Raw genomic sequence first — 17,555 nt, 5'->3', positions numbered from 1 at the left:
TTTGCTTAGTTCTTTTTCTGGGGTTTTGTTCTGTTCTTTCATTTGGGCCATATTTCTTTGTCTCCCCAACTTTGCAGGCTTCCTGTGTTTTTTTTCTGTGTATTAGGTAGAGCTGCTTTGACTTTGTGTCTTAATGCACCACTTAAGTTGCAAGAGGCAGAGCCTTTGGTATTCGCCAGGGCAGGACAACCCACTTCAACCCTTTGTGGTGGTGTGTGGGGCAGAGGGATCAGAGAGGGGGCAATGACACTGCCTGGCCCATGGAAGTTTGCCTGCCACTTGCCCCATTTCTGGTCACTTCACCCACTTCCTACATGCAACTGGCACCCTTCTAGCTGCTGTCCGGGTGATGATTCCCAGAATGGGTGGGTTTGCATCTGTTGTAGGACCATGGGGGCCGTTTAAATGGACTCTTCTGGGAAACCAGCAGTTCTGCCGCTCCAACCTGCACTGATTTTCACAGCCAGCAGCTGTGAGGCTTTTCCTTCCCGGCGCTGGGTCCCTTGCTTGGTCTGGCTTGGGAATGGGATCACTAGCTCCCAAGGTATCCCTCCTGATTTTTTATCCACCACACGTGAATGTGGGACTGTCCATTCTGCTTCTGCCTCTCCAGTCTGGCTCCTCATCTCCACTTCTCCTACCCATCTGGATGAATGTGGCTTCTTTCAATCCTTGGTTGTTGGACCAATTTGGTTTTCTGGTAGTTCTGGGTATTTTTTGTTTTGAGGTTAGTTGTGATTCTTCATGTGGTTGTTCAAGGAGGCCAACTGTGTCTACTTATGCCTCCATCTTGACTGAAAGTCCCAGAAGGAACTCTTCAAGAGCTATTTGAAGGAAAGTACCCCTCTGTCATTATACTCAGTGATAGATATATATATGAGCGTATTATACTTGTCCAGGAAATGTGAAGATATATATAATCAAGGAACCTCTGAAATTGTGTTGCATTATACCTAAAAGCTATATAAAAAAGGCTTTGTGGCATTATCACTGCTGATAATAAACTGGAGTCCAGGGTCGATCTGGCCACTTTTTTCAGCATTGATTTTTATTTTTTTGTGAGTAAATAGCATTTAGAATTATTTTAAATGCCTAAAATTACATACAAGTAAAATAACCATATCTACATTATTACTACATAATTCTGGCTATCGAATGGGAGATAGATCGAAGGTAGGAGAGAAGATGTGTAGTTACAATAATCCTTCTGAGAGACACAGGCTTCCATGGTGATGGCAGGAAGTATGTCCAGGAAGGGTTATTCCCAAAAAAGAATTTGCAAAAAGAAGTCAAGCAGAATGAAAACAAAGCTGGTATAAATCCTTACTATTTCAAAAGAGTAGTTGGAGTGACAGTGGCCTTGTAATGAAACAGGTCATATCTTAAAGAAATTTTATTGGTACAATCAAAAAGATGTCATGATTTAGTGTGGGGGGAGAAGGAGCCAAAGATAACTTGGTTTTTGACTTGAGTGAATAGATATCAATATCATTAATTGATCAGGAACAGTTATATGTTCATTAAATACATATTAAGTAGCTGAAAAGTGAAATTTAAGTGATACGGTAATTATGCTGCAAGGTAGATTAAATCTTCACCTGATCCAGCTCTTCCCAAAAGTGACCAGAGGTCACCTCTGAAGATGGTTCGCTATTCACTTGACCCAGAAAACCCCACAAAATTGTGCAAATCACGAGGTTCAAATCTTCGGGTTCACTTCAAGAACACCCGTGAAACTGCCCAGGCCATCAAGGGTATGTGTATTCGAAAAGCCACCAAGTATCTGAAAGATGTCACTTTAAAGAAGCAGTGTGTCCCATTCCTTTGATACAATGGTGGAGTTGGTAGGTGTGCCCAGGCCAAACAGTGGGGCTGGACACAGGGTCAGTGGCCCAAAAAGAGTGCTGAGTTTTTGCTGTACATGCTTAAAAAGGCGCAGAGAGTAATGCTGAACTTAAGGGTTTAGATGTAGATTCTCTGGTCATTGAGCACATCCAGATGAACAAAGCTCCCAAGATGCGACGTAGAACCTGCAGAGCTCATGGGCGGATCAACCCATACATGAGCTCTCCCTGCCACATTGAGAGGATCCTCATTGAAAAGAACAGATTGTTCCTAAACCAGAAGAGGAAGTTGCACAGAAGAAAAAGATATCCCAGAAGAAACTGAAGAAACAAAAACTTACGGCTTGGGAGTAAATTCAGCATAAAATAAATAAAATAAATACTAGTAAAAGTAAAAAAAAAAAAAAAAAAAAAAATCTTCACCTGATCCAGGTGGATTACTGGTGCCAGTGGTTGGATAGAACGAAAAGGAAATTTGTAAAGGACTAAGAACAATTCTTTTTTTTTAATGAATAGGTTTTATTGTTTTAAACCAGTTTTAGGTTTAGAGGGAAATAGAGCAGAAAGGATAGAGAGCTCCCATATGCCTTTGCACAGACACAGATACAGACGACAAAGTTTTCCCTGTTTTTTAAATTGCTTTTTTTTAAATCGTCACTTGAGGATATATTTATTGACTTTTTTTTAGAGAGAGAGAGCAAAGGAGGGAGAGAGGGGAAAAAATGGATGTGAGAGAGAAACATTGATCAGTTGCCTCCCATATGTACCCCAGCAGGGGATTGAACCCGCAACCTTTGGTGTATGGGACAGTGCTCCACCCAACTGAGCCACCCAGCCAGGGCTACACTGCTGTTTTTTAAATTGTAGTTTAATAGACATATAACATTACTTTAGTTTTAGGTGTACAACATAATGATATTTTCCCCTATTATTAACATCTTGCGTTTTGGTGATACATTTTTTACAGTTGAGGAACAAATATTGATATATTATTAACAAAAGCTCATTGTTTACACTGGAGTTTACTATGTGTTTTACAGTTCCAGGGGTTTTGACAAATACATGTTATATAATCCACCATTACAGTGGCATACAGAATAGTTTCATTGCCTTAAAATTATGCTATGCCCCATTTAGGAATAAATTATGTATTTAATCCTATCCTCTTCTTGCCCCCTCACCCATGAACCCTTAGCAATGACTGATCCTTTTACTAGATAAGTTACGGCTTTTCCAGAATGTCATATAGTTGGAATTATACAGTATGTATCTTTTTCTTCCTGACTCCTCCAATTTAACAATATACGTTTAAAGCTCCTCTGTTTCTTTTCATGGTTTGACCTGATTTTTTTTTTTTTTTTTTATCGCTAGCTAATACTCTGTTTTCTGGGGGTGCCAACACAATTTGTTTATCCATTCACTTATTGAAGGACATCATGGTTGTTTCCAGGTTATGATAATTATTAATAAAGCTATAAACATTTTGTTTAAGTTTTTGTGTACAAGTTTTCAACTTTTGGGTAAATATTTAGGGGTACAATTTTGTGGGTTGTGTGTATGAATTGCTAGTATTGTGTATAGGAAAGCAGTTGACTTCTATGTGTTATCCTTGTATCCTGCAACCTTGCAATAATCACTTAATAGCTTCAGGACTTTTTTTTTGGTCAATTCTTTGGAATTTTCTATGTAGATACATCATCTCATATGCAAATAAAGATGGTTTTATTTCTTTTTTCTCACTCTGTATACCCTTTCATTTCCTTTTCTTGTCTTATTGCATTAGCTAGAGCTCTCAGTAGAATGTTGAGCAGGAGTGGTGAGAGGGCCGTTCTGCCTTATTCCATTTTAGTGGGAAAGTCTGTAGTGTCTCACCATTGACTGTTGTATTAACTCTAGGTTTTTTTTGTTTGTTTGTTTGCTTGTTTTTGCTGGTGTTCTTTATCAAATTGATTAAACTCACCTCTATTCCTAGTTTGCCAAAGTTTTTATTATGAATCAGTGTTGATTTTGTCAAAAGAGCACTTTTTAGGCAGTAGTAATCAGAAATGGATGAAAGGCCAGTATAGCAAACAAATCAGTATGAAACACTTGGGGAGCAATGTGTTAATGTAGAAAGAAATACCCAGCATGTGCCACTTTCATTTGACCAGACTATCGTTAGTCTTTAGATCTTATTTAGACACAGGCTTTTAACAGATGTAACAGAGAGAACGAAGAAAAATGAGCATTTACAAAAAAAATTCAGAGAAATCAAGCAAAAGAAAAATAAAATATGTCACTGGTTTTTGTTTACTTTTGAATTGCCTGGTTGCAATGGAAGTTAGATTGCAGGAAATTTACTACTATTACTTCTACTAACAACAACAGCAAACATCATCATTATTGGCATCAGAGTAATACTAACTGAAGTCAGTTCTATTTGGTGTTCATTTTTGTGGTATATATACCTGTGGGGGGATTTTGCATCTCCATTGTATTGAAGTCCAGCCATATGATTTGCTTTGACCAATGAAATGTGAGCATAAATGATAGATGTAGGTTCCTGGCAGAAACTGCAAGGTTTGTCATATTCTTTCACTTACATATTGTACCAAGATGGAACCTGAGTCTCTGACTATCATGAACAGATTCCCTTTGCTGGCATGGGATGGATGTGTAGAGTAAGTTACTGAGATTTTGAGGTTACTTGTTATTGATGCTGACTGATAGACTGGTTAACATTTACTGCATTTGGTAGGCTCTCTGCTCAGGACTACACATGAATTATCTTATGTGGCTCTCCCAAGAGCCAAGATAGTCAAACAGTAGTGTAGCAAATGTGTAGTAAAAAATTTCATCAGTAAATACAGACTGTCCATTTTATCCATTTGTGAAGTGTAGCAATTATAGAATAGAGAAAAATAGCCAGAAAACCAGTGGCAAAGCAGAGTCAAACAACAGTTTAAAAACTTGATCTACATTAAGAATGTTCCAAGCTATCTCTGGTTAGATTGTAAAATCTTAACACTTTCTTGATGATAGATGGTTGACAGTTTTATCCTTGTAGATCACCACTCCTTTTGTTTTATACTTGTGAAATGTGATTGTGTTTGGAAAGTCCTAATTATACCTTCTTTCATTTATGAGACGTTACATAATCCTCACTTAAGGATATGTGATTTTGAGCTGATGAAACAGGCACCTTTTCTGTGTGCTTGTATACCATCTAGCCAAGAAAACAAGTGAGCTGTTAGGAGAGTACAACTAAACACTGACCTGAAAGTGTCACTTTATTTCCTAAAATATTATTCTATTTTTTTATTTTTTAAATCACGTTTATTCTATTACAGTTGTCTCAATTTTCCCCCTTCAACCCCTCCACCCATCCCACTCCCACCCCACCTCCCACAGTCAATTCCCACTCTTGTCTATGTCCGTGGATCATTCATACATGTTCTTTGTCTAGTCCCTTCCCCTTCTTTCCACCCTTGTCCTCTTTCCCCATCCCCTCTGGTCACTTTCAGTCTGCTCCATGTTTCCATGCCTGTGGTTTATTTTGTTCGTTAGTTTATTTTGTTGAATAGATTCCACTTACAGGTGAGATCATATTACCGGTATTTGTCTTTCATCAACTGGCTTATTTCACTTAGCTTAATATTCTCCAGTTCCATCCATGTTGTCGCAAAAGGTAGGAGTTCCATCTCTCTTCCTTGTTTTCTTTTCTTTTTTCTTTTCTCTTCTTTTCTTTTCTTTTCTTCTTTTTTCTTTCCTTTCCTTTTTCCTTCCTTCCTTCCTTCCTTCCTTCCTTCCTTCCTTCCTTCCTTCCTTCCTTCCTTCCTTCCTTCCTGTCTCTGTCTCTCTCTCCCTCCCCTTCCTTTCTTCCTCCCTTCCTTCCTTCCTCCCTTCCTTTCTTAAATGCAGATTGATTTTACTTATTTTTTAAATGTCAAATTTAATTATAAAATATTAAAAAATTTAAAACCATTATAAAGTCTCAGCAATTAAAACAACATGACACCAGCACAGAAATAATCAAGTAGATCAATGAAATATAATGAGCATTCTAGAGACAAATGTATATATCTAACAATATAATATATGATTGAGTTGATACTCAAATCAATGGGTAAACTAAGGCTTATTCAACAAATAAGGTACATGGACCACTATTACTTGAAATAAAACAACTAAGGAACCCTATTTCACACATTATACAAGAAATATTCAGGTGAGTTAAAAATCAGTATGTAAAATTGTAGGAGTTTTAGGAGAAAATACAAACTAATATTTTTCTTACCCTGAAGTAAAATCTTCAAACCCAGAAACTATAAAGTAAAATATTGACAATATGACTATTAAACATTTAAGACTGTATAGCAATTTACATATAAAAAAAGTTAAAGGACAAGTAATAGAATAGGAAGGTATTTCCCACACATCTGAAAAAGGGTTAATGGTTTGTGTTTTTTGTTTTTGTTTTTGTTTTTTTTAGGGAAAAAATTCTATAAATATTTAATCAAAAAATGGATAAAGGATACCAAAAAGTCATTTAAAACTTTTTAAAAATAATAGAAATAGGCAAGAAATATACAAAAACGGGTTTAGTGTCAACAAATAAAAAAGGAACAATTAAAATACATCATTGTCACAGAATAATACGTATTAAAAAATATTGGTAATATCAAGTATTGGCAATTGTGAAAGGAACTGGGTATTCATAGACTTTTTTTCTTCATCTTAAAGCAGTCCCTTAGCATATTTTGTAGTGCTGGTTTGGTGGAGGTTTATTCTTTTAGCCTTCTTTTGTCTGGGAAATTCCTTATTTCGCCTTCCATTTTAATTGAGAACCTTGCTGGGTAGAGCAGTCTTGGTTGCAGACCTTTGCTTTTTATGACTTGGAATATTTCTTGCCAGTTCCTTCTGGCTTGTAGTGTTTCTGTTGAGAAGTCCGCTCCTAGCCGTATCAGGGCTCCCTTATATGTTACTACCTCTTTCTCCCTTGCTTGCTTTAAGATTCTCTGTTTGTCTTTGATATTTTCCATTTTAATGATGGTGTGTCTTGGAGTGGGCCTCACTGGGTTCCTCTTGAATGGGACCCTCTTGTGCTTCCTGGACTTGTGTGACTTTTTCACTCCTCAATTTAGGGAAGTTTTCCATCATTATTTTTTCAAACAGGTTCTCTATCCCTTCCTCAAGCTCTTCTCCTTCTGGTATCCCTATTATACAGATATTATTATGTTTCAGGTTGTCCTGCATTTCCCTCAACACCTCTTCATTCTTTTTGAGTCTTTTTTTCATTTTCTTGCTCTTTCTGGGAGCTTTTTTCTACCTTGTCCTCCAGCTTGCTGATTCGATCCTCGGATTTATCCAGCCTGCTTTTGATTCCTTCTGTGTTCTTTGGTTCAGAAATTGTATTCTTCATTTCCTCTTGTCTCTTATTGATAATTTCTGTGTCCTTTTTCATGCTGATATAGATTGCAGTAAGTTCCTTGTAGTTTCCGTGTAGTTTTTCTCTGAGCTCACTGAGCTCATTGAGCTTCCTTAGAACCATTGTTTTGAACTCCATATCTGATAGTTTACTTGCCTCTATTTCATTTAGTCCTCTTTGTGGGGATTCCTCCTTTCCCTTTGACTGGGGGGCGTTTCTTTGTCTTCCCATTATTTATGAGACTCTTCTTTTATGCTTCTGATTCTAAAATTGATCTGTCTTGATTTCCTAACTTTGTGGTGTGAACTTCTATGGTAGGAGACTGCTGTCTTTTCTTTCTGGATCTGCCTCCAATGATGTGAAATGTTGACCCTGCCTGACCTTAGGCAGTGTGTTCGAGACTTCCAGGAATCTACTCTCTGGCTATCTCCTTCAGCTGTTAACCTGGTCACTCAGCACTCAGCAGGCCAGCTTAGAGACATCACAGGAGAGTGCAGAGTCCCTCCTGGGGGCGGGGTATTGGGTCCTCTCATGCTGATGCCGCTCAGAGGAGTGGTCTGCCTGAGCCAGGTGGCTGCTGCCATGTGGGGGGAGTCAGCACCGTGATCCCACCATCTGCTCTGTTCTCTCCCTAAAGCCTCTGTCTCTAGTCTCTCCTCAAGTGTCTCTAGACCACTCTGTGCCCCTTTTAGCCAGGGATCTACTATTTGTGACTGCCACTCTGTACTCAGTAGTAAGGCTTTAGCATTACCAGGCTAGGGTCGAGTCCCTCCTAGGGGCGGGGCTGTTGTGTCCTCTCATGCTGTTGCCGCTCAGGAGAGTGGCCTGCCTGAGCAAGATGGCTGCTGCTGTATGGGGGATGAGTCAGTATGCAGATCCCACCGGACACTTGCCCAGTACTCTCCCCAAAGCCTCCTTCCCCAGTCTATCCTCAGGCGTGTCTAGCCTACTCCTCCCCGACCTTTTCCAGAGACTAGAGTAGGTGACTGCAAATAAAAATGTATGCTTTGGCCCTTTAAATGGCTCTTTGCATGTCCAGCCGCCTGTCTCTGGCATAGAGCAACCCTCCCTTTTTTTGCAGCTGGCTGTTACCTATGTACTTTTTGGGGCTCTGATGCTGTAGGCTGGAGATTCCTGCTTATGGTTTAGACCCTGCTCACCTCTTGGGGATCCAGCTGGCCATTTCAGTATCTTTCTGGTGGTGCTGCCTGTGGGTTCCACGCCTGCCTTCTTGAGTCTCTTAGCCACATTCCTTACCAGTTAGGTGGTGCTAAAGCTGATTCTTCTGTCTGTCCGAGATTATAAGGCTTGTCTCTCACTATTGTTCAGTTGTTTGTTCCAGGTGATTTCTCCACAATTTGGTTGTAATTCAAGATTGGTCCTGGGAGGAGGTCAGTGTGACTTCCACTCACTCCTCTGCCATCTTGGTTCTATTTTCTAAAATATTAGATGCCTGTATATCTGCTTTTAAAATGAAAAATTTGTCTTCATTTTTCTTGACCAATAAACAATTTTATTTATATTTTTAGATATAATTGGAATGTTGTATAACTTAAGTCAGATATCTTGGAAGTCCTCACCACTTCTTTAAACAATATAGAAGTGAGAGTAGATGCTTGAGCCTATTCAACACAGAAAAATAACTAGTTTGGGCTACCATCAAATTGTGTAAATTGATTTGAGAACAGTGGAAATCCAGTAGTCTGCAGAGAACAGATATCTAGCCACAGAAGAAGAGTTAGTCATTGTTAACACAGGAATAGTGATTGCTGACCAGAGAGGAAGAGATACCAAGGAAAAGTGACTGGATTCCTTCTTAAGGCCCAAGGGGAGTTGAGCCTCTAGGTTAGTTAGTTTGTTCCATTAATTTTTTACTTATTTATTTATTATTTTTCAATGAGCATTTTGCATTCAATATTCTGTATTAGTTTCAGGTGCACAGTATAATGGTTAGAAAACCATATACTTTACAAAGTGGTCCACCCAGTATTTCAAGTACCCACCTGACCCCATACATAATTGTAACAATGCTATTGACTACATTCCCTATGCTGTAATGTATATCCCTGTGACTATTCTGTAACTACCAATTTGTACTTCTTATTTCCTTCACCTTGTTCACCCAGACCCCTAACCCCCTCCCCTCAGGCAACCATCAGTCTGTTTTTTATATCTATGAGTCTGTTTCTAATTTTTTCATTTTGTTCTTTTTTTTCCACATATAAGTGAAATCATATAGTATTTGTCTTTCTCTGACCGGCTTATTTCACTTAGCATAATACCCTCTAGGTCTGTGCATGCTGTTGCAAAAGATAAGATTTCATTATTTTTTATAGCTGAGTAGTATTTCATTGTGTATATGTACCACAACTTTTTTTATCTACTTCTCTGTTGATGGGTACTTGGGTTGCTGCCATATGTTACCTATTGGAAATAATGGCGGTGCATATGTTCTTTCGAATTAGTTTCATAGTCAATAAATGGACTTCATAAGGTCTGTTAATTCCCTCAAATACTGTACATGTTGCTGTGTGTCTTTGTAAATATGCATCTTTCTGGCAAAAAGGACCTATAGTATTAGATTCTCCAAAGACTGTAACCCATAAAAAGTTAACCACTCTTCTAGAACTTTTTTCCAAAGTTGTCTGTATTTGGCTGCCACTAGGTGGCACTGCTAATACAACCAATACATTGTCCTGTACTTGGAGATTCTATTCCGAAGATGAAACCCTCAAATAACTCTACATAAATTAGAGGGATATTTTATTATTTGTATGTATTTATGCCTATGTAATACCAGTTAATACATGTAAGTGAAAATAATTCATTTATTACTTTAACAGCATTCGGCCTTTCATTTTGATGTTTTTTTACATGTAGGACATACTCCAATAGCATGCCCAGTTTCAGATATAATGGCATAAATCCATCTTTTCCTTTAATATTCAAGAATATGCAAGTTATTAAAGGTGATTTTGTTATGGGACTAAAATCTTTCATTCTTTTCATGGTAGGTAGTAGGGCACATCCAGTCAAACAGCTGAGTTTGAGTGCCCAGCCAAACATTACTTACGGTGACATATGGTGAATTTATTAATTTTTAAACCTCAATTTATTTCACTTTAAATGGGATAATAATAATGCCTATTATAAGGCTGTTTTGAGGATTAAATGACTTTATAGGTGTACACACTTTTCAGCTCAGTGGCTAGTGTATATAAGATGCTCAATAAAACATAGCTATTATGATTATCATTATTCTTTGATTTTATTTTTAAAAAGCAACCATTTTTAACTTACATGCTTTAGCTATTATTCTTAAGAAAGTATAAGCAACATTTCCAACAGCTGATTTTAATGTAGCAGTATGTCATAGCATAATTGAAAATCTCTGATCCTATCCATTTCCAGTGATGATAGATTATGCAGTTTGGATCAACTCTCTCATGGAAGTATCATAGAAAGGTTGACAAAAACTAAAAACATCTGTTTAAAGGAATCAGATTTTTTTAAAGAGCAAGAATTACAAGGTTAATATCTATGTTAAAGAGGAAATCCAGAGAGGTGAGACCGGCCAAGGTTATAGCCCGATAAACCCGTGAGCTTTGGATGAGAGCCTTAAGGGGCCACGCTTTAAACATTAGGGTGAACTGTATATGAGGACTGGAGCTCAGGCTTAAGTCTTAAGTCTGGAGGAAAATAAAATCGTTCTAGGTGTCACATTCTATTTTTTCATATGTAAGTCCAGCATACAATAAAAAATAATCAGATATCTGAGGAGACAAGATAATTTGATCAAAACAAACAAATAATAGAGTATAAAAAGGGTAAATATATGGGTAAATTAAAATTGACATTAAAGACAGTTACAGGATTTAAAATGTATAGAGAAAAGTAAAGACAGTTACAATATTTAAAATGTATAGAGAAAAGTAAAACATGATCTACAAATCAGATGTGGAGTAATTGTGATTATTCTAAGGTCTTTGCATTTCTCTGGAAAAGTTTAATTAGAAATGATTAATTTATTTAAGACTTAATAAGCAAGCATTCGTATTACAATTTTTAAATTAAGGACTATAGAAATATATAATTAAAGCTAATAGGGGAAGGTAAACCTTGAGTAATTTTTTAAAAGCCAAGTCAAGAGAGGACAAAAAAAGAGACAAAAGGAACATAAAACAGTCAGGGTGAATGGTAAACATTCAGTGGTAGATTTGAATTCAAATATATCAATAATTATATAGATTCAATGGAATAAATGTTTCTTCCAATTGTTGGAATAGTGTTCAGCTATTTGCTGTATACAAGCTACATACCTAAAATGTGAATACACAGAAAGGTTAGTAGTAAAAAAGTTGAGAAAGATGAACGATCTAGTGTTAACCAAGAAAAAGGTTATGTAGCTATATTGAAATTAGAGGGTAAATGCTAATGGATAAAATATGTCTGTTCTTAATAACAAAAGATTCAATTCACTAGAAAGATATAACAGTTCTAAATTTGTGTTTATTTAATAATATATACTCAACAACATATAAAAAACAAAACTTGGCAAGAACTACAAAGAGAAAGGGACAACTTCCACAAACTTGGGGAATTAATAGAGGAGTGTAGTTCAGTTACTAGATATAAGCTCAACATATACATAACAATTGTATCATACAGTGGATGAACCATTTTAGTGTACCATTTATAATCGTATCTTTTTTTAAAAAGCAAAATTCTAGGAATAAATCTAATAAAAGATGTGTTTGGCCTCTACATAATGTTTTAAAATATTGGAAGCAAAAAGATCAGATACAAGAAGGGATATATTGTGTTCCTGGATTAGGAGGCATGATACTGTAAGGGTGTTTGTTAGATCTTTCGTTTTACTAGTAAAAAATTGAGGAAGTATTTTTGTGGAAATTGATAAACTGATGGAAAACTTTTTTCATTACAATAGCTTTATAGTTGACAACTAATAGGATATGTCTCTCTACTGTTTCTATTTCTTGACCTTGATAGAGGATACCTGTGTCTGTAATAATTCGTTAAGATGCATGGATTATGCACTTTGCTATATGAGCTATACTTAAATATCCTTTTTTAGTACATCTCTTTTCTTTCAGAACTTTAGTCATTTTTGCCTAAGTTTATTTGGGTATTATCTGCTATAATTATTTTACATGGGCATCTACTTACTTCCTAAAATCAGAAATGTTACTTTTAGATAATATTCATTTATGAGACTTTTTCAAACTTGGACTGGGAAAAAAATGGGCTTCCTTATGTATCCTCAAAAAAATTTTTTTAAAGATTTTATTTATTTTTAGAGAGAGGGGAAAGGAGGGAGAGAAACATCAATGGGTGGTTGCCTCGTGGGCCCCCAACTGGGGGCCTTGCCTGCAACCCAGGCATGTGCTCTGACGGGGAATTGAACTGGTGACCCTTTGGTTCACAGGCTGGTGCTCAATCCACTGAACCATGCCAGCCAGGGCTATATTCTCTAAATCTTTTTAATGAACTTTTTAAATAAAACTTAAAAAAACTTTTTAATAAAGTCATCACTGTCATAATTCATTTAAGTTCACTGCAAAAAACTTGACCATTTACTATGTAAAATCCTCTGAAATACTTTGTGAATTACAAAAGGAATGGGACATATATAGGGCAGAAGATACACACTACATAAATAATTACACTGTGGCACATTGTGATAAATACCATTGTATGATATACATAAATTGTTATAGGAGAATAAAATAGGGAGAAATTCTTTGAAGGGAGAAGAAATAAGAAAAATTCTTGAAGAAAGGTTTGTTGAAGGAAAGAGCAATTAATCAATGCAGAGTTATGGAATTAGGTACTGTGGAAATGAAAGGAAAGACTCATCTGAGAAAAATTGGTTGGTTCCAAATTGTGGAAAGCCTTGAAAGTCAGGCATAGGGAGTTAAGGTTTTAGATGTTGTCACCAACTTATTCAAACAAGGATTAAGGTATGTGATTTAGGAACATAATTAACAGCATTGTAGATGGTAGATTTGATAGGGAAGCGACTGAAAGTTAAGGAGTGCAGTAAGAAGGCAGTAGTCCATGTGAAAGGTAATAATCACTTGCTTTAAGTAGAAACAGTAGAAAGGATTTCAAATTTGGGAGATTGGGTAGTGTGTGGCCATGCAAATAGCTGAATAAAAAAAAACTATACTGAAATATGAGCTTAATTTTTACAATATAAACTCTTTGAAGACAGGGATCTTTTTCTACCTTGCTTAATGCTGTATTGCAAGTATCTAGAATAGTATTTGGTGCTTACTAGATGCTCAATAAATGCACTTGTATATTGAATAAATAGATGTAAAATAAAATCTTTGAAAAACCATACGGGAGGTTGGGGGAGGCAAAATAACGACTTTCATTGGCAAAATAGTTTGTTCCTCGTATCTGAGTATTTGTGACTCCTGATGAGAAATGACCTAATCTATGTATAGCTTTTTTTTATTTTGTGTAATACAGTTGACCCTTGAACAGCATGGGTTTAAACTGTGAGTCTACTTCTATGTGGACTTTTTCAATAAATACTATAAATGTATTTTCCTTACAATTTTCTTAACATTTTCTTTAGTTTACTGTAAGAATACAATATACAGGGTGGGACAAACGTTGGTTTACAGTTGCGAGTATGCAAGAGTTTATTCTTCTGTTATTTATTAATTTTTGTATTTTCCATACAAACAACTATACAATAATAAACAACAATAGAAGAATAAACTCTTTTGCATATTCACAACTGTAAACCTACTTTTGCCCCATACTATATATGTTAATTGACTGTATTATTAAGGTTTCCAGTCAACAGTAGGCTCTTAGTAGTTAAGTTTTGGGGGAGTCAAGTGTTAGATGTGGATTTTTGACTACAAGGGGATTGGCACACCTAACCCCTATGTTTCATATTGAACATCAGTACATATTTTAACTTCCTCAGCAGTTAAAACTACATCTACTCCTGGCTTTATAAACAAGATTTTAATATGCTCTCTGCTTTAAATTTAATTTAGATAAACAGCAAGCACAATGAATGATTAAAAATGTGATTTGTATTTTTTTATTTAATATATACCAACATGCTTTATGATTTCTAGTGTATCTGTAAAGTATATTTTGATATAAGGAAAGAATCCTTATTAAATAACAAATTAGAAGTGAAATAGCATTTGTAAAATGGTTTTCTTCTGATTTTCTTATGAAGACATCTTTTTGTCCCTTTGTTTGATTTCTTTTTCATGAGCAAGTTTTGCTTAGCAAGTAGCACAAGGTACTGATTTCTTTGATTTACTTTGCTCATTTTTTTAAATAAGCTGATCAGATGCGAAAAAAGGCTTCCGTGGCTGGCAGAGCTTTCTAAGATTGTACCTTCTAAGCACTCTTCTCTAGCATATAATTTCCAGAACTCCATTAACAAATCTATTTTAGTTTTAGCAACAATGGTAGTGGGTTTCCTCTCAGAAGATTCAGAACATAAGTGACCAAGGAATGTTATTTAGTCCAGGAAGTTAATTAGACTCAGAGTAAAAACAATAAGTTAATGAAGGGAACATGACTACTGTTTTCCTCTTTTTAATTTTTTTAATTTTTATTTTCTTACCAACTCTAGAGATGGGGAAGGGAGGGAGAGAATCATTAATGTGAGAAAGAAACATCGATTGGTTATCTCCTGCATATGCCCTGACCGGGAATCGAACCCTCATCCCCTCAGTTTGCCCAATCAAATGAGCCATACCAGTCAGGGCTCCTGTTTTCCTCTTTGATGCATCTCTGTTTGAATGAGTCAAAATTTCCACCATAATAATGTTCTGACCCAGAACTAGACAGACCAGGGACCAGCAATTTTTCTATAAAGAATCAGAGAGTAAATATTTTCGGCTTTGCAGGCCATGCAGTCTCTTGCAACTCCTCACGTCTGTCATTGTCATGAGAAAGCTTCCAAGAACAGTGTGTAAAAAAATGATGTGACCGTTTTCAAGTCAACCTGTATTCACAAAAAAACAGGTGACGGACTGGATTTGGTCTGCAGACTGTAGTTTGCTAATCCTTGTCCCTGCTTGTGGGACGAAGTAGTAGAACTCCAGAAGAAGCATATTGAGCTTGGGGGCCTTAGTGAACTAACCGCTTTCTAAGGGCTTTTATGTGACATGTTGTGCATTTGATTTGTTTATTTACCAAGAAAGGATGATCTCTCTTGTCTGGGTCATAATATTAGACTTGACATGATGTTTTAGACGACACTGTAGTTGTGCAAGTATTTGAATGGTCTAGAAAATCATTAAGGGAAAGAAACACTTTTCATGAAGAGTAAAGTAGATGAATTTTTCCAAATAAGCTGCCTGATGGCAACAAGATGTAGTTCTAATTTTATGTTTTAACCATTGTTATATGTATATACTGGTTTTTATAACATTGTGATCCTTTTGAGAAATAATTTATGGATTAAGTGTAGATTGTTAGAAACAGTTGGAAGAAATAATGGGATTATTTTAGTAGCCACCTTAGAATTGTTCGCAGTACTAAAAAAACATGATTCATAATTCTGTAAACAACCAGGTTAACAAAAACAGGAACTTTGGTACTTGATAATGAGAAATGTATCTCAAGACATCCTCTTTGTAGACATGTACATTATTATTCATCATTACAAGACAAGCTGAAAATTAAAGGGTCATTTGTAAACTATATGTGCCATTAATTATTTATGAAGTTTGTTCTATTTAACAATAACAAAGAGAATGAGTCCCGCAAAAATTTCCAAGTCCCAAATAATGTGATAAATGAATAGTTTTTGACACTAGGTGGAGCAGTTTCCTGGAGAAAGGCTAAACAAGCCCTATTCTATATTCCTTTCAAATAAGCCCAGCTCCTAGACACAGAACTCTGAGAAAAAAAAACTGTCAACAGTCATTTTATAATTTTAAAAGGCACCCAAGTATTACGCTATAAACGGAAGGCTGAATATATTTTACAGATAACTTTTGTCTTTGGCCTGTGTTTTTCCATCACCTTTGGGAATCAAATAGGAGGGATTTTAAAGCATTAGAGTTGTCCTATCTATAGGCATTTGGGGTGTAGAAAAGTTTTAGAACTATTTCATTACATTGTAGAATAGATTAAGTTGTATTCGAAGCTATAACATCAAGGCATCATCGTCTTAATGGTACTCATGAGTCTTTTGTTTAATATGACCTTTTTAATAGGAAGAAAATACTTGACTCTTTGTTACAAAATAAATATAAAGTTGTCAGATATTTGCCCCCATGTAAGATTCAGAGGCAGTTTCTGCTTTAAAATTTAGATTTATTTCATCACTAAAATATGTGGTAAAAATTGTACATTTAAAAAATCTGACCTTGATTGCTATTGGGCATTTATAGAATACCTCTGTATATAGCACCCGGTGTCAGTACTTTATAATATGTACATAGAGCTTTATAGACTATCATAAAACTAGTTTTTCCTTAGGTATAGACATTTATTATACTTTTTGACTCGTGGCTATTTATTGCCTTTTTTTTTAACTACATGTATATGGACTGAAATGAAGTAGTATGATAGTTTCAATAAGAGAAATATAGTTAATTGCTTAATGCCACTGGGTGGAATAAACTCTTTTTAAAAATTGTTAACCAACCTCTTTACTTTTGTTTTCTGCTTGACTTCTGATTATTGCTTCATTGCTCACCTGTCTATGCCTTTGTAAGACACAAAAGGGAAGAGATTGCCAAAAGTGAGATTCCGGTGTGACTTGATACCGCTCTATATAGGTATAATGATTCTGGCTATAAGCATGCAGTGACTCAGGGCTCTTCCGGGAAGACCAGCAGGCCCTTCTTAGAAAAGGTCTGTTTGCCCTTTTTTTGATGAGTGCATGATCTGCTCTTCACCCTGTCTTTCCCAAGGAATGACTCATGTATTAACTCTTTTGACCATCACCACATCAAAGAAAAAATGGAGATCTCCAAGACATGGGGCTGGGTTTTCACCACACAAAAGGGGTATGCACAGACTGGATAACTTCCTGCCCTTAAGTTACTATTTATTAATGTGTGCTTAAAGTAAAGCTAAGAAGATAAAGTTTAGCTGGAATCTGTTCTCTTGGATATATGTTTGAAACAAATTTATAACCTTTTTAAAAGCTGTCTGTATGTGGCTAATTTCTCCTGAACACTTAAATTAACTTTATGATCAAAAGTTGCTTAGATTTAGAGAAGAAAAGTGAAATATATCTTTATTTGTGGATTGATTCAATATAATAAAAGTGACTTCAAAGA

The 17,555-nt window shown here is 36.0% G+C and overlaps 1 protein-coding gene and 1 pseudogene across 1 annotated transcript in view; both read left to right on the top strand.

Annotated features, from left to right (window-relative positions):
* The window catches only part of VMP1 (vacuole membrane protein 1), a 122,323-nt gene that overhangs the window by 25,581 nt on the left and 79,187 nt on the right, over positions 1-17,555 (top strand). The gene's annotated exons all lie outside the window — the stretch shown is intronic.
* On the top strand, positions 1,030-2,260 carry LOC129071568 (60S ribosomal protein L17-like; annotated as a pseudogene).

The sequence above is a fragment of the Pteronotus mesoamericanus genome, unplaced genomic scaffold (genome assembly GCF_021234165.1).
Source record: "Pteronotus mesoamericanus isolate MK-2021 breed Mesoamerican mustached bat unplaced genomic scaffold, CSHL_Meso_final contig_269, whole genome shotgun sequence".
Taxonomy (NCBI): domain Eukaryota; kingdom Metazoa; phylum Chordata; class Mammalia; order Chiroptera; family Mormoopidae; genus Pteronotus; species Pteronotus mesoamericanus.
The sequence above is the reverse complement of the archived record's forward strand: the minus strand, read 5'-3'. Positions and strand labels throughout refer to the sequence as shown.